Raw genomic sequence first — 22,096 nt, 5'->3', positions numbered from 1 at the left:
GTAAAGAATGCCTTCTTGCATCATGATTTGCAAGAAGAGGTCTATATGGAGCAGCCACCAGGTTATGTGCATGCCGTTCATCCTGAGTTTGTTTGCAAGTTGAAGAAAGCCTTGTATGGCTTGAAGCAAAAGCACCTAGAGCATGGTCTAACAAGCTAGGATAGTATATTGTTACTATTGGCTTTCAAATTTCCACGACAGATTTCTCACTTTATGTGAGAAAAACAGAGAAAGGTATTATGTTGCTTGTCATTTATGTTGATGATTTGATCATCACAGGTGATAGTGATGAAGATATCCTTCATGTGAAAATGCTATTGAAGCAAAAGTTTGAGATGAAGGATTTGGGAGAGCTGTGTTACTTCTTGGGCATTCAGGTGATTAGATCCACATTGAGCTATCCAAATATGGGATGACAGGTTGTAAGCCTATTTCAGTTCCTTTGGAGTAGAATGTGAAGCTGAGCACAGATGCAAGTGAGGTTTTGGAAGACCCTACTATGTACAGACGCATAGTAGGAAGTTTGATTTATATGACTATGACCAGGCCAGATTTGAGCTATGCTATTGGGTTGGTAAGTCAGTTTATGCAGGCTCCAAGGAAACCACATTTGGATGCGGTTAGATGCATACTGATGTATGTGAACTCCACATTGCAAGTATCGACTATTTTATGAGACTGGGATTCAGATACAGCTGCATGGCTACACTGATGCTAATTTGGGATGGTAGTATTTCTAATAGATGATCTACCAGTGGATATGTGTTCTCTTTTGGGAGTGCTGCAGTCACTTGGAGCAGCAAGAAACAGCCTACAGTTGCCTTGTCGAGCACAGAGGCTGAGTATAGGGGTGCAGCAATGGCTACATGTGAGGTAGCTTGGTTGTGTAAGCTACTTTATGATATGCATCAGTTTACAGATGGGCCAGTTGTCATTTATTGTGACAACATGAGCAGTATACACTTGGAAAATAACCCAGTCTATCATGCTAGAACAAATCACATTGAGGTGCATTATCACTATGTGCGGGAGAAGGTTCTAGTAGGTTTTATTTATCTGGTTTATGTCAGCACAGAGGATCAGGTAGCGAACACATTCATGAAGGCATTGGATGCGTAGAAGCTGCATAAGTTCAGAGACCTGCTTGGTGTGCAGGAATTAGGATTGAGCTCAAGGGGGAGTGTTGAGATATCAAGCTCCATTCGTGATATGCCAGGGTGACCGTTGTGCATTTATGTCACCGACTTGTTAGCTGCAGATGCAGTTGGTACACCGCCCATGAATAATAGCTAGATGACATCTATCTTTATGTACTCTAGTTAGTGGCTCAGTTAGTATGCCACCTAGGTTAGCTGAGTTTGGTTTGAGACCAACATATAGGGTTCATCTATTCCTTTTGTACTAAGAGAGAGTTCTTTTGGCTTTCACAATTGAGAAGAGGAAAATTGTTTTTAGTCTCCACCTTTGTGTGTATTCCCCCATTGTGTATGTGAGAAAGCTGCAAGTGAACTCCTTACTTCTCCCCCACTCTCTTCACAATGTGGAATATAAGATCTAGGGTTCAACCTCTCAGATTGACCTTTTGGAGTAGAAGTTCAACTTGGGTGGTGTCAAAAATCAAAAGGCTCAAGATGATTCACATATGACCTTACAGACCTTGACATGATAGATATTGAGAGTGTCATTGCATTGGCAAACCTCACCTATGAATGTAATAGCAACAAGTATACTATAAATGAGAATGATTGGAATGTATTCAATAGATTTATAAAGGGGCATTAGGGTACTTGGTATGTCCCTCTTCTTTCTATTCTTTTTTATAGTCCTATCTAAGAAAAAAGTTACATTTTTATTGAGCGTGGAGTTGGATCTAGCTTGATGGCTGTCCTTATTAAATTATCATTTTGTAGGACCTTCAATCACACAAGTAGATGATTTGCAATAGTTTCACAGTTACTTCCATGATTTCCTCACTCACTTAGCCTTAAACTCTTCTCTATCCCCCCCCCTTCCAACCCCCTTTATATAAAATCTTTGCATGGGATTTGTTACAGCACGGTTCTATAAGAATGCAACAAAGCGGTTTTGGACACTGGCTTCTGCATCAGTTACAATAAGGTTCTACATGGATGTGGCACCGCAAATCTAAATACTATGTTTTAGTATGAGATGCAAAATTTTTTTGCATGGATCCAACAAAGAGAGCTTGAATATTATGTTTTGGCATTGGATATAGTATGGTCTTACATGAATTCTACCATAGAGGTCTTAGTACTACATTATGTATATTATCAAGGGTTTTTATGGAAGAAAAAAAGTGGCAAGTCCTATGAATGTGGCAAAGAACCATGGTGTTGTTAAATTTTTGTAACAACAAAAACACAGAAGCAATTAATAAGCTTGGGATATATACAATTCGTAGAGTTCCTAATCTTTGACATAGGAAAGCTCTAGATGTTTCTTATTGGTAAGAAATAATTGTTATATATTTTCATAAAATATTTGGTCAATTTGACTAATCCCGACCTATGGTTTTTGTGACATTTTGAAGAAAATATCTCATTTATAAAAGTTTCCAATCTTTGATGAATAATTTCTATAAATACTTTTTCTTTTGGATTGCAGGATCTCTTTGCATAGTTCAAGTTAATTTGCATACCTCTTTAGTCTTGGAACTTGGTGTGTATGGCACATAAGATTTATCTTCTTTGCTATTTTTCTCTCTTACTTTTGGTATGCATGCCTTGCCTTGTTTACTCTCTATTTCTCTGTCTTTTGGCACTCTGAGTAGGGTTGAAACTTGCATGTTGTCTATTTTTGCCTCGGGGGGGTCACTCATCATATGTAACCCTATCACGTGAGTTCAACAGAAGGATATTTTTTATTCCTAAAATTTACAGAAATAAATATACATAAGGGACTATTTAAAATAGTTTTGGAAAAAATTTACAGATTTGTATAGAAAAGGGGTACATTTTATTAATGAAAAAATTTACAGATAAGGGATTTTCAATATAGGCCTTGAACGCACATGATATAGAGGGTTTATACATAGTGACCCCCCCGAGATTTTTGCACTCTAGTACCTCTCTTTCATGTGTGTAAACTCAAATAACATGTGTGATACATTCTATATATCTCATATTGCCTCCCAAATGTCTTGAAAAGTAGTAATGTATCACTTACATAAGGACATTCAAAATTCCTCTATGGAAAATTTTATGGGATTTATAAAAATTTTAAAAAATTTATAGAGGGGGCATAAGGAAATGATAAAAATAGGTTACATAAGGATTTAGAAAAGAAGCCTTGAATGCACGTGATATAGACATATTACACTAAGTGACCCCCGGGAGTTCTTGACATCCATTTGATGTATATCCAAATGTGCATGGGCTACATATGCAAGAAGGACTTGCACTGTGGTGAGCTTAATGACTAGAGAAAAAGTTTCAAAGTAATCAGTACCTACAACTTGAGAATAACGCTTGGTGGAGAAGGCATGCTTTGCATTTGGATAAAGAACCATTAGCTCTATACTTGCATTTTAAAAATCCATTTGCATGGAATGGTTGACTATCTTGGTGGCAAGCTGGTGAGAGTTGATCAAAGAGACATTGTTATGTTTCCTCAATAAGAGGGCTCAATGTTACGTTTCCTCAACTAGAGGGCTCTCTCTCCTTCTCATTCCACCTAGCATAATTTTTCCAGAGCTCCCTTAGTTTACTTCCTTTATGGAGCCTGTCTCTAGAAATCTCCCCTGAACCCAGTGCGTGACGTGTGGACCCCCTTTTATGCCAAGTGTCCTTTCAAAGGACCTTAATCTTTTGACCCCTCTTCGCATCCTTCTATAATGCTAAGCGTTAATCTTGTGTGTCCACTGTTGCATTGTCAAGCCCTCTGGCTTCCCACTTCACCATATCCACACTCTCGGGATTATGGCTAACGTAACATTCCCTTTCCCTTAAGAATGGTTTACGTCCTCGAAAACAAAATTGGGAAACCTCCTCTAGAGATTGCTTACCCTTTTGCATGTTGAAATCTCTTCAGATATATCTTTCCACTTAACCAAACATTCTTGCCATATAGTATGTCGCATTCTTTTTTCTTGTTTATCTAAAATTCTTTCTCGTTCATGTGGTAAAGATGCAGGTTCAATGAGTTCAACTAGGACTTCATTTCCAATGAGATTATCATCATCTCCTAATTTTCTTTTTAGCCTACTTACATGAAAAACTAGATGTACTCTACATCCCTCAGGTAAGGCTAATTTGTAAGTAAGTTCTCCAATCCTCTTAAGTATTGCGAATGGTCCACAATACCTAGGGGACAACTTCAGACATTTACCGGTCTTTAGAGATTCTAAAGATTCAGGTACCTTAAGGTAGACTTTCTCATTTACTTCAAACTCCAACTTTCTATGGTGGGGGTTTGCATGACTTTGTGCTCTATCTTGAGCTCTTCTTATGCTATCTCTAGCTAACTTAAGCGTCTGATTCATATCCTCAAGAAAGTCTTTGGCCACTTGAACCTTCTCTTTTTTGACTCCCACTATCATTGGGGCTCTAGGTTGAAATCCATACATTATCATGAATGGACTGAAACCTGTAGCTGAATGCTTGGCATTGTTATATGCAAATTCTAATATGGGCAAATATTGTTTCCAATTATTTTCCCGTTTACTTACATATGCTCGAAGCATATCCTCAATGATCTGATTGACCCTTTTAGTTTGACCATCACTTTGGGGATGATCCGCGGTGCTCATATTTAATGAAGTTTCCAACCTCTTAAGCACAGCCCTCCAAAAATGGCTATCAAATTTGCTATCTCGATCATTAACAATTCTGGCTAGTAGCCCATATAGTCTATAGATATGCTCCACAAAGAGCCTAGCTAATTGTGGAGTTTTAACATCTTCACTGACACGAATAAAATGAGCCATCTTGGTCAACCGCTCCACCATTACCCACACAGAGTTGTGCCCCCTCTAATGCCCTAGGTAGTCCCACAATGAAATCCATGGAGATGCTTTCCTATTTGCCAGCATCCTATTACCCTTTGAAGATTGGTGAATAACACATGCAACCAAATTGTACGATCAAGTATTGATATAGTTTCAAAACAAGAGGAAGGAGTCATTATAGTGGTAACTAAAGTCGAATATTATTTGCAAGTGTCAAAATGTAGACTTACTTATCTAACTGCACCTATATACCCAAGTGATACGACCTAGTACAGAAAGATAAGCACCATACAAATGCATGGCCCAAAATACAACTCCAACATTACATGACACATCAAACAATCGACATATTGTTAGCTTTTTGTCTAGATACTCTAGTAGATTTCTACCACCCTCACATCTTATGTGAGCGTAGACTCTACATTTGAGAAGTACATGATGTCATTGTCTACCTCCCTTGTTGGGTAGATTTTGCAGGTCCGTTCCTCTCTAGGGATGTTGAGTCTTGCCCACCTACCCCTCTCCACCTCAAGATCATGTGAACTAATTTTGATTTTGTAGATTAGCTGTTCATATAAGTCTCCTTGTATATCTAACACATTATAAACTCATGGATACGTTATAAAGTATTGTATAAATGCTAAAACATTTATCAATGCCTATTGGGAGAGAAAGTAGACTAAGAAGCTCCCAATTGCTATTAAAAATCTAACAATAGACAAATATTCAGATCTATTTAGCGTAATCATATACAATCCTCATACAATCATGAGTAAACTCATATAAATGTGTATATATATGTGTGTGTGTGTGTGTGTGTGTGTGTATGTATGTATATATATATGTATGTATATATATATATGTATTTAAATATATGTGTGTGTATGTATATATATATATATATGTGTGTGTGTGTGTGTATATATATATATATATATACATATAAATATATAAGTAACCATTTTTTGAATATTCTAATAAGTATTCAATGAAAGCGGTAAGAGCAAGACAAATGGAAAACGAACTTTGTTCTAATTCAACCAAATTAATCAAATATATAAATAATTATACCTTTATATGTACAAATGTATAACCATGTAACACACTAACATTATATATATATATATATATATATATATGTATGTATGTATGTATGTATGTATGTATGTATGTACATATGTATGGATGCATGTACATCTATATGTATGCATATATGTATGTATGTATAATTTTATATACGTATTTGTATAACAATAAGTACACTACAAGGCACAAGCCATTTTTCGATGGAAATACCGACCTTTTTTATACTCGTTTTTTTAAAAACGGGTGCAAAGGTCAGTATTTACATCGCTATTGGTGTCAGAAAAGAATGATCGCTATACAAGCGTCACTATATAGAGACACTAATAAACGTCGCTATATAGAGACGATTACCAGAAGCTTTAAAAAAACATTAGTGGGGCTAAACAGGGCCACAGCAAGCCCTATTTTGCCCCACTACTTTTTAGTAACTACAAAAGAATGTTGTTTGTTACAAAATTTCCCTTGTGAAAAGTGTGATACCAAGTCACACAAGCTGAGTGACAGAAGCATATACATGTCGAAGATATACAACATTGTTTGTTACAAAATTACCCTTTTGAAAAGGGTGATACAAAATGGCTCAAATGAGCCGACATACAGAAGCATATTCATGGTGAAGTATATGCAAACTACTACTACTACTACTACTACTACTACTCCTCATTTGAATCATCTTCCTCATCCTCATCCTCTTCCTTGTCGTGCTGGCTTGATCCCTAGCCCTTGTGAGCTACACCTGTGATCCCTAGCCCTCGTGAGCTGTGCCTAATCCTTGGCCCTCATCAAAGCCGTGTAAGCCTAATCCCTCGTTCATCACTACTCACCTCCGCTGATGGGATGTTTGAGCTTTGATTCTAAGAAAACTGAAACCATATTAATTGGAAATTAGATTGTAACTTAAAGAATAAAATAGTTTAAAAAGTGAGATTACAAGTAGGAGTAGACTTATACTATGTGAGCAGCCACCATCACCACTCACCTTCACTGATGGGACATTCGAGCTTTGATTCTAAGAGTGAAACCATATTAATTGGAAATTAGATTGTAACTTAAAGAATAAAACAGTTTAAAAAATGAGATTACAAGTAGGAGTAGATTTATACCATGTGAGTAGCCACCTCAGCCGAATCGACCATCGCTCCCAGTGCCTCCTGCTCATAAACCATGGCTTTGTTCCTATGTGGAAGCCGCATCTCGTCTCTATGTATGTGGAAAGACAACCCATCGCAGTTTGTTGTGGGCCCAATTTATGAGAGTTAGATAAAGTGCATGCAATATGTAGTAAAACAAATAGAACAATACATTAAATGAGAAGAAGTAGACTTACCATGATTGCCTCGAATGCCAACCATCTGCTTGCACCAAAGTGCGAAGTACCTATGGAGTCAGCCGTCTCCTCACAGCCCTCCTCTGACCCTAAAACGGTTTGGGATGGTCCCTGTATTGCTTCTTGAAAAACTTTGAGCGAGCTTTGTATGACCAGTTGGGTTTAGCCTTCCCCTTTGTGATGGAGGTACGCAAGGTTGACCTACAATGCTTCAAGAGGAGGTCTCAAGTCCAAGTCAAGACCTATAGGGATGTGAGTGTGCTAACTTGTCTACATCTCACAAGTCAGCACAACATAGGCGACCCTTCCTACTCTTCCTTCCCTTACGATGGGCAAGCCTAGGTGATGACCCCTTAGTCGAAGGGGCTAGAGGGGACAACTAGACAGTAGGTCCACTATTGGTGTAGGAGAGGGATTTGCTGAGGTCCTTTGGGATAGCAGAGAGAAGAATCTTGCTGCCTCCGCATCGGTCATGTGTGTGACAAACTTGTCAGGATTCCCGACAAAGCCATGGGTTGCTAGCAAAGGAGTTCCCTAAGGAGTAGTCACAGTGCTAGGTCTGAGAGGAGTAGGGGCCAGGGGTAGTCAGAGGGGTAGGCCCCTGAGGTGGTGTCACCTAAGTGGAATCGAAGTCATCTCGAGAGTAGAGATCATGATGTCTCCTCCTAGGAGGGTTTTTGTACTCGTCAGACGTGCGACGTGATCCCATGTCTATATTGGGGGGATTAGACAAACGTAGACACAAACACGAATACTAAAAATAATAAACAATAAACAAGAGCAGGTAAGAAGTGGATAGACAATTAATTACTTAAGACAATTATGAAATTCAAACTTAAGAAATTATGAAAAGGCAATCAATCACTTGTGAAAATTATGAAATGACATCAACGCATAAAGGATAAACATGAAAGGACAATTATTTACTTAAGACAATTATGGAAAGCCAGTTTTGAAATGACAAATATTTATGAAAGGCAAGTGGAATCCAAGAAGATTTTCATATATAAAAAATAGAGACCAAAAGTATGTCTCCAAAATTATGTATATAAAAAATATATGTCTCCAAAAGCATGCTTAAGAAAAATTTGTCTCCAAAAGAGACATTCTCCGAAAATTCCAAAATGGTGGAGGAGGTCTACCGCTCTACATTAGTGTCTGAGGTACTTTCCTCCTCTGCGCCACTAGGCGGGTCACTGGGGACCTCATCCTCCACCTCTTCTAATATGCGGTCATGCTCTTTAGTGATTATGTACTCACAATCCATGAATGCCTCCACACATTCCATTATGTCCTTTACACAATCATATTTGAGGCTTCATCGATTGTGGCAGTCTCTCCACAACCTACAGAGATCCCGTAGGCTGTGTCGTGCATTCCTTAATCACCCTTGCTCCACTACCCTTCGGCTTGACCCCACCCAAGCACATGCATCCCCACGTTGTACTTCACTCAGTCACTCTCTTGCATAATATTCTCTTTTGCATGAGCTAGTAGAGAGGCTATGTCTATAATCCTTGCAACGTGGGGAACCGGGTTGGGGTTTATAGGGAGGACACCCATGGGTGAGGGTGTGGTTATTCCATTTAGAATCTGTTTGAAAAAAAAAAGAACCAAATATAGCTAAGGAGCATGTGAAAAAATAACCAAATACGACTAAGGAGAAGGAAATAGGCATATGCATAAGAGGGAAAGCATATGCATAAGAGAAGGAGAAGCATAAAAGAAGCATAAGAGAAGGAAAAGAGAAGGAGAAGCATAAGAGAAGGAAGAGGGGAGAAGAAGAGAAGGAAGAGGGGAAAAGAGATTGAAAGAGGGGAAAAGAGCATAAGCATAAGAGAAGAAAAAACATATGCATAAGAGAAAAAGAGAGAAAGCATATGCTTATGCTTATGCTTATGCATGAGCATATGAGCATTTGCTCATGCATAAGAATAAGCATAGGCATAGGCATATGCTTATGAAAAGAAGAGAAAAAGAGAGGAAAAAAGAGAGGGGAAAAGAAGAGAAGGAAGAGGGGAAAAGAGATTGAAAAAGGGGAAAAGAACCAAATAGTGTTAAGGAGCATGTGAAAAAAGAACCGAATGTGACTAAGGAGAAGGAAATAAGCATATGCATAAGAGGGAAAGCATATGCATAAGAGAAGGAGAAGCATAAGAGAAGCATAAGAGAAGAAAAGAGAAGGAGAAGCATAAGAGAAGAAAAAGCATATGCATAAGAGAAAAAGAGAGAAGCATAAGAGAAGGATAAGCATATGCTCATGCATAAGCATAAGCATAGGCAAATGCATATGCCCATGCACAAGCATAAGCATGAGAGAAGGCAAATGCATATGCTCGTGCATAAGCATATGAAAATAAGAGAAGAGACATATGCTTATGCTTATGCATGAGCATATGAGCATATGCTTATGCATAAGCATAAGCATAGGCATAGGCATAGGCATATGCTTATGAAAAGAAGAGAAAAAGAGAGGAAAAAAGAGAGGGGAAAAGAAGAGAAGGAAGAGGGGAAAAGAGATTGAAACAGGGAAAAAGAGCATAAGCATAAGAGAAAGAATAACATATGCATGAGAAAAGAAGAGAGAAAGCATATGCCTATGCTTATGTTGCCTACACCAAATACCGTGCCCGCATCAAGAGATGAAGCAAAGAAGATGCTAACAATGGTGGGTATGGATTATGATACCATCCAAGCTTGCCGTAATGATTGTATTCTCTTTCGTCTCGTGAGCATGGAGAGGAACCTTCTTGTGGTATGAAGAGGCAATCCATCTTTCATGAGCTTCCTATTGAGATATCGAGCTCCACTCGTGATATGCCAGGGTGACCATTGTGCATTTATGTCACCGACTTGTTAGCTACAGATTCGGTTGGTACACCGCCCATGAATAATAGCTAGATGACAGCTATCCTTATGTACTCTAGTTTGTGGCTCAATTAGTATGACACCTTAGTTAGCTGAGTTTGGTTTGAGACCCACATATAGGGTTCTTCTATTTCCTTGTACAAGAGTTCTTTTGGCTTTCACAACTAAGAAGAGGAAAACTATTTTCAGCCTCCACCTTTGTGTGTATTCCCCCATTGTGTATGTGAGAAAGCCGCAAGTGAGACTCCTTCCCTCTCTCCCACTATCTTCACATGGTATCAGAGCCTGGTTCGTGGTAAGGAGCTCAAGAAAGCAAACCAAGTTCGCGGTGTCCTGGAAAGAGGACCAGTGTTGCTTGCCTTTTTCAAGTTTGGGAGCAAATCTCTGCAGGTAGCACAGCCGGAAAGTGCAAGAGTGCATTGTCTTATATTAAGACGCCCTTCGTGGTGTGGTGGGAGGGCAATATATGCTGCGGGGCCATTTTGAGGCCCGTTTTGGAGGTGGAAGTTCTCCACAGGAGCTAAGAAAAAGGCCCTATTTTTGTTGTGCGACCACTGCTCTACAAGTCGGTGAAAAGTTGCCACAGAAATTGCATTGTATGCCTATGCGCAGAGATACTGGGAGTTACAAAAATCATCCTTATTGCCTGTTGATGTGAAATCGTCACTAGGAAGTGATTGTGTGGTCAAATACCACTTTTGTCAGTTTTGTAGATTTTCCCGTGTGAGGCAAAAGCTGTGTTTTTTGCAGTGACAGAATATTTTGCAATGTTCTGTAATGGCGTCTGATTCCCTTATTGTCACTGAAAAGCTTGACAAGAACAACTTCCAAGCATGGAAGTTTAGAATGATGAATTTCCTTATGGGAAAAGGCTATTGGGAGTTCATTATAGGAAATGAAGAAGAACCAATTCTTCCTAATGTTCCCAATCAACAGGAAATGCAGGCATTTAAAGGATGGCATGAGAGAGCTAGAAAAGTTATGTACTGGCTGTCTATCAGTATTTCGAATTCTATGATTGTGCATATTCACGATGCAAGTATGCCAAAGGAGGCATGGGATACTTTGGCAAAAATGTACAACACAAATACGCAAGCCAGGAAAATGCAGCTCAAGTAGGAGTTGCACAATGTGCAGAGAGAATATGAGCATCAATGACTACCACATGAAGGTGAAGAAAATTGCAAATGCACTTGCTTCCATTGGGTCACCAGTGGAAGATGATGATCTAGTTTCTATGACCTTGAATGGTCTAGAAAAGGATTATGCACAATTTCGGACATCCGTTTCTATCCGTGAAAAATTTCCTGATTTTGAGGAGTTATTTGCTCTTCTAATTTCTGAAGAGTAGAGAAATGGTGGTGCATCTTCTTCAGGAGGAGCTTCAAAAGAAACTGTCTCCTACTCAAATGCTAGAAGAGGTAGAGGCAGAGGTAGAGGAGGCCGATCTGGAGGCCATGGTAGAAATCAGAATATGTAGCAAACTCAAGAAAACCAGTCCTATGGAGGAGGACATGGTAACTCTAGAGGCAAGGGGAGCCAAAGAGGTCATGGTGGATGGCAGAGAGGCCAAAATGCAAACAGCAATATTGAATACTAATTGTGGTAAAATGGGTCATATGGCTAAAACTGCTATAAAAAGCAAAATGACATCATGAATGGAAAATTGCAGCAAGGGAATTATGCATCTTCTAGTGGACAGGGTGATGACAGAAATGAGCATCTGTTTATGGTGCAGCACATGACCAATTCTATGACAAGTGCATAAGAAAGCAATGATGTGTGGTATGTTGACTCAGGTGCTTGACTCAGGTGCATCAAACCACATGACAGGTCATGCAAAATGGATGCAGCATGCAAGGAAAATGGAAAGACCAGGATTTGTGGAGACTGGTGATGATACTGCACATCCTATTGTGCAGATTGGTAAAATTACTTTGTCTATGCAGGATGGGAAAAAGAAATACCTGTCTAATGTATTTCATGTCCCGAACATCACCAAGAACCTAGTTTCTGTTGGTCAAATGGTTGAGCAGGGCTTGCAGGTGAGATTTAATCCTCATGGATGCTTTGTTGAGGATATGAAAAATAACGGTCGCTTGATAGCGAAAGGAAAGAAGAAGGGTAGCATGTTTACACTGGATGCCGACATGCCTAAATTGAGTGGAACAATGTTTGCACATGGGACTGGAGTAGTTGTAGATATTGATATCAAGCATAAACGCATTGGTCATGTTAATGTATAGCGACTTAAATCAATGCAGGCCCAAAATATTGTTCCAGGATTGCCTAAATTCAAGGTTGCAGAAATGCATAAGGTATGTGAAGCCTGTCAATTTGGAAAACAGGCAAGGAAACCATTTCCTAGGCATGTTCAAGAGAGTAAGAAGCCATTGGAATTAATCCACTCTGATGTGTGGACTACTAAAGCTACATCTATTGGAGGCTGTCATTATTTTGTCACTTTTATTGATGACTACAGCAAAAAAGTTTGGGTGTATTTTATGAAAAAGAAAAGTGAAGTGTTTGGACACTTCAAAGCTTTTAAAGCTATGGTTGAAAAAGGAACAGGCCTGCAAATAAAATGCCTAAGGTCAGATGGAGGGGGAGAGTACCTCTCAAATGAGTTTGCAAGGTTCCTGCAGGAGCATGGCATAAAGCAGCAATATTCATGCAGTCATACCCCACAGCAAAATGGACTTGCAGAAAGGAAAAACAGGCATATTGGAGAGGTATCTCGTGCCATGCTTAACGAAAAAGACCTACCAGATTATTATTGGGCTGAAGCAATTGCTACATCAGTCTACATAATGAACAGGACTCCCACTACAATAATACATGGCATGACGCCAGAGGACAGGTATACCGGTACGAAACCAGATATTTCTCATTTGAGAGTTCTTGATTGCATTGCCTATGTTCATGTGCCAAATGAGTTGAGATCCAAGTTGGATCCAAAAGCTGAGAAGTGCATCTGTATTAGTTATTCTCTGCAGCAAAACGGGTATAGATGCTATAACCCTTCTACTCGTAAGTTTACAGTGAGAAGAGATGTTTTTGATGAGATGAGCAGCTGGTATAAACCAGTAAATGTGATTGATGATGTAGATGCACAAAATGGTAATGCTACACAGAATTCACAGCAGCAATCACAAAATATTTTTTTGATTCGAGGCCATTTCAGGGCCCGTTTTGGAGGCGGAAGTTCTCCATAGGAGTTGAGAAAAAAGCCCTATTTTTGCTCTATGACCACTACTCTATAGGTCGGTGAAAAGTTGCCACACAAATTGCATTGTATGCCTGTGTGTAGAGATATTGGGAGTTACAGAATCATCCTTATTGCTTGTTGATGCAAAATCGTCACTAGGAAATGACTATGTGGTCAAATACCACTTTCGTCAGTTTTGCAGATTTGCCTGTGTGAGGCAGAAGCTGTGTTTTTTGCAGTGACAGAATATTTTGCAGTGTTCTATAATGGCATCGGATTCCCTTTCACAGATTGTCACTAAAAAGCTTGACAAGAACAACTTCCAAGCATGGAAGTTTAGAATGATGAATTTCCTCATGGGAAAAGGCTATTGGGAGTTCATTACAAGAAATGAAGAAGAACCAGTTCTTCCTAATGTTCCCAATCAACAAGAAATGCAGGCATTTAAAGGATGGCATGAGAGAGCCAGAAAAGTTATGTACTGGCTGTCTATCAGTATTTCGGATTCTATGATTGTGCATATTCAGGATGCAAGTATGCCAAAGGAGGCATGGGATACTTTGGCAAAAATGTACAACACAAATACGCAAGCCAGGAAAATGTAGCTCAAGCAGGAGTTGCACAATGTGTAGAGAGAAAATATGAGCATCAATGACTACCACATGAAGGTGAAGAAAATTGCAGATGCACTTGCTTCCATTGGGTCGCCAGTGGAAGATGATGATCTAGTTTCTATGACCTTGAATGGTCTAGGAAAGGATTATGCACAGTTCTGGACATCCATTGCCATCCATGAAAAATTTTCTGATTTTGAGGAGTTGTTTGCTCTTCTAATTTCTGAAGAACAGAGAAATGGTGGTGCATCTTCTTCAGGAGGAAATTCAAAAGAAACTGTCTTCTACTCAAATGCTGGAAGAGGTAGAGGCAGAGGTAGAGGAGGTCGATCTGGAGGCCATGGTAGAAATCAAAATATGCAGCAAACTTAAGAAAACCAGTCCTATGGAGGAGGACGTGGTAACTCTAGAGGCAGGGGGAGCCAAAGAGGTCGTGGTGGATGGCAGAGAGGCCAAAATGCAAACAGCAATATTGAATGCTGCTATTGTGGTAAAATGGGTCATATGACTAAAGACTGCTACAAAAAGTAGAATGACATCATGAATGGAAAATTGTAGCAAGGGAATTATGCATCTTCTAGTAGAGAGGGTGATGATAGAAATGAACATCTGTTTATGGTGCAGCACATGACCAATTCTGTGACAAGTGCAGAAGAAAGCAATGATGTGTGGTATGTTGACTCAGGTGCGTTAAACCACATGATAGGTCATGCAGAATGGATGCAGGATGCAAAGAAAATGGAAAGATGAGGATTTGTGGAAAAACCAGAAAATGCACGAAATGGTAATGCTGCACAGAATTCACATCAGCAATCACAAAATATCAGTGGACCTACAGTGTCCTCTAGCAGTGGTTCACATACTTCACCATGGATAGGCAGATTAACATTAGGAAAATCACCTCAAAGCAATGCAGATAGTGGTACGCAGGTATCATGAAAAGGAAAAGAGAAGGTAGATCAGCCCATGTTTGATGTGAATGCAGGTCACTCTTATGTGGATGGTGAATCTAGTGGCTCAAAACAGAGCATTGATGATGAGTTGGGTCTTCTTTCTATTGTTACACCTGGAGTAAGGAAGGCCAGGGATGTTTTGAGAGCACCTAGAAGTGAGCCTATTTTGCGCAGGTCTACCAGAGCTAGATATCCTAAGGATAGGCTGAAATATGATGGATTTATAGCCATTCACTATGCCTATATGGTCAAAGTGATACAGGAACCAGAACCCACTTCTTTTGAGAAAGCCATGGGAAAAGAAAAATGGGAGAAAGCCATGGATGAAGAAATGATGACTTGGAAGCAATGCTGCATGGGAATTAATGCCTTTGCCTAAAGACAAGAATGCAATTGGCTGTAAGTGGATTTATAAGGTCAAGCACAATGCAGATGGTTTTGTGAACAGATACAAGGCAAGATTAGTTGTCAAGGGGTATGCACAGACATATGGCATTGATTATGAAGAAACATTCAGTCCGGTTGTAAGGATGGCAACCGTAAGATTAGTCATTGCTATGGCTGCATCAAAGGGATGGTCTTTACATCAAATGGATGTAAAGAATGCCTTCTTGCATGGTGATTTGCAAGAAGAGGTCTTTATGGAGCAACCACCAGGTTATGTTCATGTTGTTCATCCTGAGTTTGTTTGCAGGTTGAAGAAAGCCTCGTATGGCTTGAAGCAAGCTCCTAAAGCATGGTCTAACAAGCTAGGACAGTATCTTGTCACTATTGGCTTTCAGATTTCCAAGGTAGATTTCTCACTTTATGTGAGAAAAATAGAGAAAGGTATTATGCTGCTTGTCATTTATGTTGATGATCTACTATCTCTATAGATCTTCCTTTTCTCATAGCTAGTACTTTCTGGAGGAAAGGAGAAAGCGGTCAAAAATATGTAGATACCACCATACCATGGATCCCCAACTTCTATGGCTGCTACAAGGGTTACATCGAGGCACTCCTCTAAATCAATCAAAGCATTCTTCAAGTTGGAACAACCCCCTTTTACAATTGTGAAAGAAAAATCATATTCTTGTAAAACTACCAACCATTTGGCCAACCGGCCCATGGGATTTGGTGATTGAAGAACCTGGTTTGCAAAACCATTGCTAGAGATTATAATGGAGGACTTTCTAGCCACATAATGCTTATATTTCTCAATGCAAAACACCAAAGACAAGGCATGCTTGTCAGCCTTAAAGTAGCATCATTCAATTTCGAGCAATTGTCGAGAAGCAAATCGAATAGGATACATGACCCGATCCTCCCCTTGCTGGAGAAGAATACTTGCTAGAGTGTGCTCACCAAACCCAGGATTGATATAGAAAGTCTTTGACCAATCAAGATTGCATAGAATGGGTTCTGAAGCTAGAGCACTCTTGATTTGTACAAAACATAATCACAATCCTCATCCCAAGAGAAATCAACCCCATCTTTTAATAGCGTAGTCATGGGTCGTGTCAAAACAGCATATTGATCAATGAAGCAGCGATAGTATCCTACTAGATTGACAAATGAGTGCACCTGACATTTGGTTATTAGCAGGGAGACTTGAGGATAGCTTCTACCTTCTCGGGGTTAGGATTGATGCCCTTGGATGAGACAATATGTCCCAATAGCCTCCCTTGAGTGGCTCCAATGGTGCATTTATCAAAATTGAGGCTGCCATTCGCATCATCGACCCTTTGGAAGGCCAACCTAACCTTGATGACATGCTCCTTCCATGCCAAGAATATACAGAAATCATCTAAAAACACCTCGAATAAAACCTCCAAATAAGGAGCAAACACTATTTGCATAAATCTTTGAAAGGTAGCAGGAGCATTGGTGAGGCCAAATGGCATTACTTTGAATGCAAACGTCCCCCAGGGTGAGGCAAATGTGGTTTTAAGCACATCCTCTTTGGCAATTCTGATTTGATAAAACCCGGAGTAACCATCATAGAAAGTATACATCTCATGACCACTTACCTTCTCAAGAATGAGGTCTTGAAAGGGCAGAGGATGATGGTCCCTTTGATGGCTGCATTGAGTTTCTTATAATTGATGCAGACCTGCCACTTATTGTTTTTCTTTGGAGTGACTACCATTGGTGAAACCCATTTAGTATTGTGAACCAGAACAATAAACCTAGCTTCTACAAGTTTTTGCAACTCTGAGCGCAAAGCATTGGTCTATAAGGGCCCTAATCTCCGATAATTTTGAGCCACTGGCTTCGCATCAAAAGCTTCAGCTCTATCTTGTGTTCTATGGTATTCACATGGCAAAGGTGGTGGTAGCTAGTGGCGATGAGGTCAGGGAAATCTTTGAACATTTCTAGGAACTCATCTTTCTCACTTAGAGTGAGGTCTAAGGAAAGCATAGATTCAAGCTATTGAGGACTTGCTGTTACCTTTTCTGCGGGTGGTGTGGTCAGAGACACCCCCATCATGTAAACTTTCTCCTCTGAGAACTCCTCCCCCCATTTGATTCTTCCATTGATTCAGACACTGAGGATGAGAGAGTATCACTATCTTGCTCCTCTTCTTCTTTTGGTTCAGTGGCACCTGGTTGTGCTGGGATCTTCTTCTTAGAAGCACCAAAACACATGTGTCCTATCTTCCAATAGCTGACTGCATCACTCTTTCTCAACCATGGTCTCCCGAGTATGGCTGGGTAACTCCTGCTTATATCTTCAATGTCCACTACATAGAAATTGACGGTGGTGGTCCATAGAAATTGACAGTGGTGGTCAACCCATTGACAATGATGGGCAAATCCTCAATGACTCCCAGGGTTGTGAGTCGTCGACCATCAGCTACCTTGATTTGAGTGTAGGAATGCCTTGTGAATATCAAATTCAACTTTTTCATGATACAGGGCACCATGATATTACATGCAGCTCCCCCATCAACACACACACTTTTGATACGACAATTATCTATGATGACATCTACTATATGCGGGTGCCGATAAATTTCTTCAAAGATAGAAGAAACCACTCGTACCTTTCCCTTTTTCTTGTTCCTCCTTGTTGAGAGCCCTTGTTGCAGCCCACGTCTCACCTTAGGGCTTAATGCTATTAGTTGAAGAAGCGTGATGCTCAAAGATTGATGAGCAAGGTCCTGAATGATCGAATAGTCTTCTTGCCTTGAGCCGATAGGTAAATCTGAGGGCAACCACTTACTCTTGCAAGATCTTTTAGTCTTCTCTATTGGTGGGTTTGCCATCTCAGTATCTAAGGGCTCTGAGAAAGACACCTTCTTCCTAGGGAGGCTAGTTTAGAGAGGGGTCTGAGGTGGCACGACTTCTCTTCCCGAGGTCAAGGACCTCCACGTTAGAATCTTTGGTGCCTGATTCACTTAGAAGATTCACCCTTGGAATATTGGGACATTCAATGCGATAATGACCCTTTTGGTGGCACTCGTAGCATACAACATTGGCATGTTCTCTTGGAGGGCGATTGGCTTGATTTTTGATGCCCACCATCTCAAGATGAAGATTGTTCAAGGCAGGGCCTTGGCTCATTGACTCCAAGTTCTTTAGCAAGAGGGGCCGAGGGAGTAGGAAGGGGGGGGCTCATGGGCGAGGTTGGGGAAATCTTCTAGGCAGTGGGTGAGGATATACTCCTTGTGGAGGGTGAGCATTTAAGGAAGGACCATACATTTGAGGTGGAGGCGGTGGATACATCCCTGATGGGGGGTGGGGGTATACCCCTAAGTTGGACAACCCCCTATTGTTGCAAGAATTGAGGGGGTTGCAGAGGGACAACCGTCTTCTTTGAAGTGGGGTCAGATTGAACTTTATCAAACTTTTGAGCAATCTCTTGTGCTCGCACCATGGTCTCTCGATTCTCCCATTTAAGCTTGAGGTGGAATTCATCACTTGCTCTTGCTACAAGGTAGCCCAACAATTGCTGAGTCATTCCAACTCAAAATCCAGCATTGTCCTCCTGCATGGCAATTAAATGGTCTAGGAGCATGGCTGCTCGATCCACACATTGACGTGCCATCTCACCTTCTAACTGCTTCAGGTTTGCCACCTGTAGGTACACGTTCTCCGGCTCCTCTTCTTTGCCAAAATACTCGATCATAGCTATTGTTGTCAATATTGGCTAGCTTTGGCATACATCTTTGGCCTTCTTCTCATACCACACTTGAGCCAAACCCTCTAGAAATGTGGGAAGAACCAACAACCATCTATCTACAGTAAGAAAGTTGAGAGAAACACAATGGCACTTGAAGGCCACAAGATACTCATTTGGATTTTCTTCAACCAGACTATAGAACATAGGAATGTCAGCCATGCTGGAAAATGGAAAAGAAAGAGGCGAAATGAGGCTTATCTATTGGCAAACAATGGAAAGAGGTAGCTTGAACTGAAAATCAGGTGAAGATACATCCACAAAGCACACATAGGTAGGATAGGGTGTGACTGGTATATTGTGAAATGCTATATGGGAAGAATCTTTAGCATAGAATAGCTCATAGACAATCTTAAAAGGACCAACCCTTATTGGTCAAGGCATGATATTGCATCCATCTTTACAAGCGAGGGTTATAGACATGGCACTGCATGAGGTTGTTCATCAAGGCAAACAAGAATGCCATGACAAATGTCAACAGTTGGAGAGCTTGCACATCACCTTCAACTCCTTCCAGTTCTTGTAGTCGCCATGCTATTTCTTCAAGGGGTGTGTGGTTTGGCATCCTTCTTTTGAGAAATGTCCTTAAGGATCCTTTTGATGATGTTTTGAAGTCAGTAAACTCATATCAAATATGCACAACACTTAGTTTAATGATGACCACAACCTTTGCATTCCTTACAAATGATCACCCGAATTTGTGGCTTGCAGCTTTGTTGGGGTAGTGCTTCCACTTGTTTCATGTGTGATTGAAGTACAAGCTTCACTTGCCAAGAAATCAGCAACTAAATTTTGAGCTCAAGGGATATGCTAAATTTTTACCTCTTCAAATTGTTTACAAAGTTCCAATGCTTATTGATGTCATGGAACCAAGCCTTCGCTCCGCACCTTCCACCTTCCACTAACTTGTTCACACACGAGTTGAGAATCTCCTCGTACCTCAAGTTGCTTGACGTGATATTCTTGTGCCTTTTGTAGCCCAAAAATGAGTGCCAAGTACTTAGCTTGGTTGCAAGTATTTGCAGGTGTAGACTTGCTATAACAATACACCTCACCGCCTAGTGAAGTGAGCTTCACACCCACACCAGCAGCCTTGGTCGAAGGTTTGTATGCTCCATCAAATTGAAGCATCCAAGATTTCATTACACCAAGACTAAAATCCAAACATCCCAAGTTTCTCGGTAGTCTAAGATAGGTAGAAGGAGAGGGTGGGGAGAATTCAATACTTGAGCAAGACATTCAGCACCAAGTAAACTTACAATCCTTTGTTGATAGTTTATCTTTCGACCAAAAAGAATTACAACTTGAAGCTCAAAATGTGGCATGAAGGGTTGATTAGGTACAAAGGGATTCCTTGGGCAAAACATTACCCCCTAGAAACCTTTATCGTGAGATCAAGAAGAAATCATTTAAGATGAGCTTATCCACCGGGATTAAATAATAAGCAGATGCGCCAAATCTCACCCCAAGCTTGTGGAACATCCCACCCTTGGAAGAATGTTACCCTTTTAATTGCCTCCGATGTAGCAAGTAGCTCAATCACTGCACAATGAGTAGAACTAGAATCAAAGCCCTCCCAATGTATCACTAGGTCTTCACCTTAAATTATCCATGGTGTATCATCCCACCCGTCGTCTCCTCAAGCAATCATTGTACAATCAGTTGTTGAAGATCGACATGAAGATCAAGGAAGAGATCTCGCCAATTGGTAGCCATAATGAGGACCAAGCGCCAAATCCTTGAACCCATCGAGAAGTGACATAAATATCCATTCTCCTCGTGTGGCATGTATACTTGAAAAAAAGTCAGAATCTGCAATCTAGTATGAGATATGGATGGAGCACATGAAGTGAAGTACTTTTGCTTTTTACAGCAAGAGGAAACTCCCTATGGTTAGAGAGTTATAGTTCATGAGATTTCAAGATATAAGCAATATCATTACACTTTAATCACTGCCTATTTGCTGACCCATTGGTAAGTCTTCCTTTTGTGAATGGGGATGTCTTGGGTTCCATTCCCACTTCTTAATAATAGGATAGGAGAGGAGAAGAGAAGAGAAAGAGAAGGAGAAAAAGAAGAATAAGAGTATAGAGGAGCACGAGGTCTGTTACAGGAAATTTTTTTATTTTTTATTTTTGGAAGTGCACAGAGGCTGCAACTAGAAGGTGCTAAAACACATAGCGCACGAGATGCGTGGCGCATGTTCGTGCAGAGACCGCATCTAGAATGCCACGCGGGTGCATTTGCATAGAGACCGCATCGCAGGATCTAGAAGATGCGCGACTAGCCTATGACCAGAAGATGCATAGGAGCTGTGAACAGAAGACACGCCGACTGAAGGCACAGAAACAGAGAAGTTTTGCAGTTGTAGAGACAGGCAACCACAAGCAGTTCGCACAGAGACCGTGTCTAGAATGCCATGCGAGCATGTTCACATAGAGATCGCATCACGGGATCCAGAAGATGCATGACTAGCCTGCGACCAGAAGACGCGTAGGAGCTGCGAGCAAAGATGTGCAGACTGAAAGCACAAAAATAGACAAGTTTTGCAACCGTAGAGACGGAGAACCATGAGCAAATGTCACTGATTGGAAGTATAGAAACAGAGAACCGCGCGCAGTAGATGTCGCAAAACTACACACAATCGTAGGAATAACAAATGTCGACGGACGAATTGTATGCCACTAGCCATGGAAACATTGGATCCCAGCAGCCACACCACTTCTATTAACTAATAAAGAAATTGAGGCATGAGGCTTGATGCTACGCGTGGCGACGCTCAAGGGCCATAGAGAAAAAGGGGATGTGAGGGGAGAAGCATTAACATGGGTGGGGAAAAGGGATTAAGAGGGGTGGGAATGAACAGAGGGACTATGGCACAAGGGGGAAGGGAGATGGAGAAGAGGAGCATGT

This window comes from Dipteris shenzhenensis, chromosome 19 (assembly GCF_047967505.1).
Source record: "Dipteris shenzhenensis isolate YYH24624 ecotype China chromosome 19, Dip_SZ_1.0, whole genome shotgun sequence".
Taxonomy (NCBI): domain Eukaryota; kingdom Viridiplantae; phylum Streptophyta; class Polypodiopsida; order Gleicheniales; family Dipteridaceae; genus Dipteris; species Dipteris shenzhenensis.
This window is presented reverse-complemented; position numbering follows the sequence as displayed.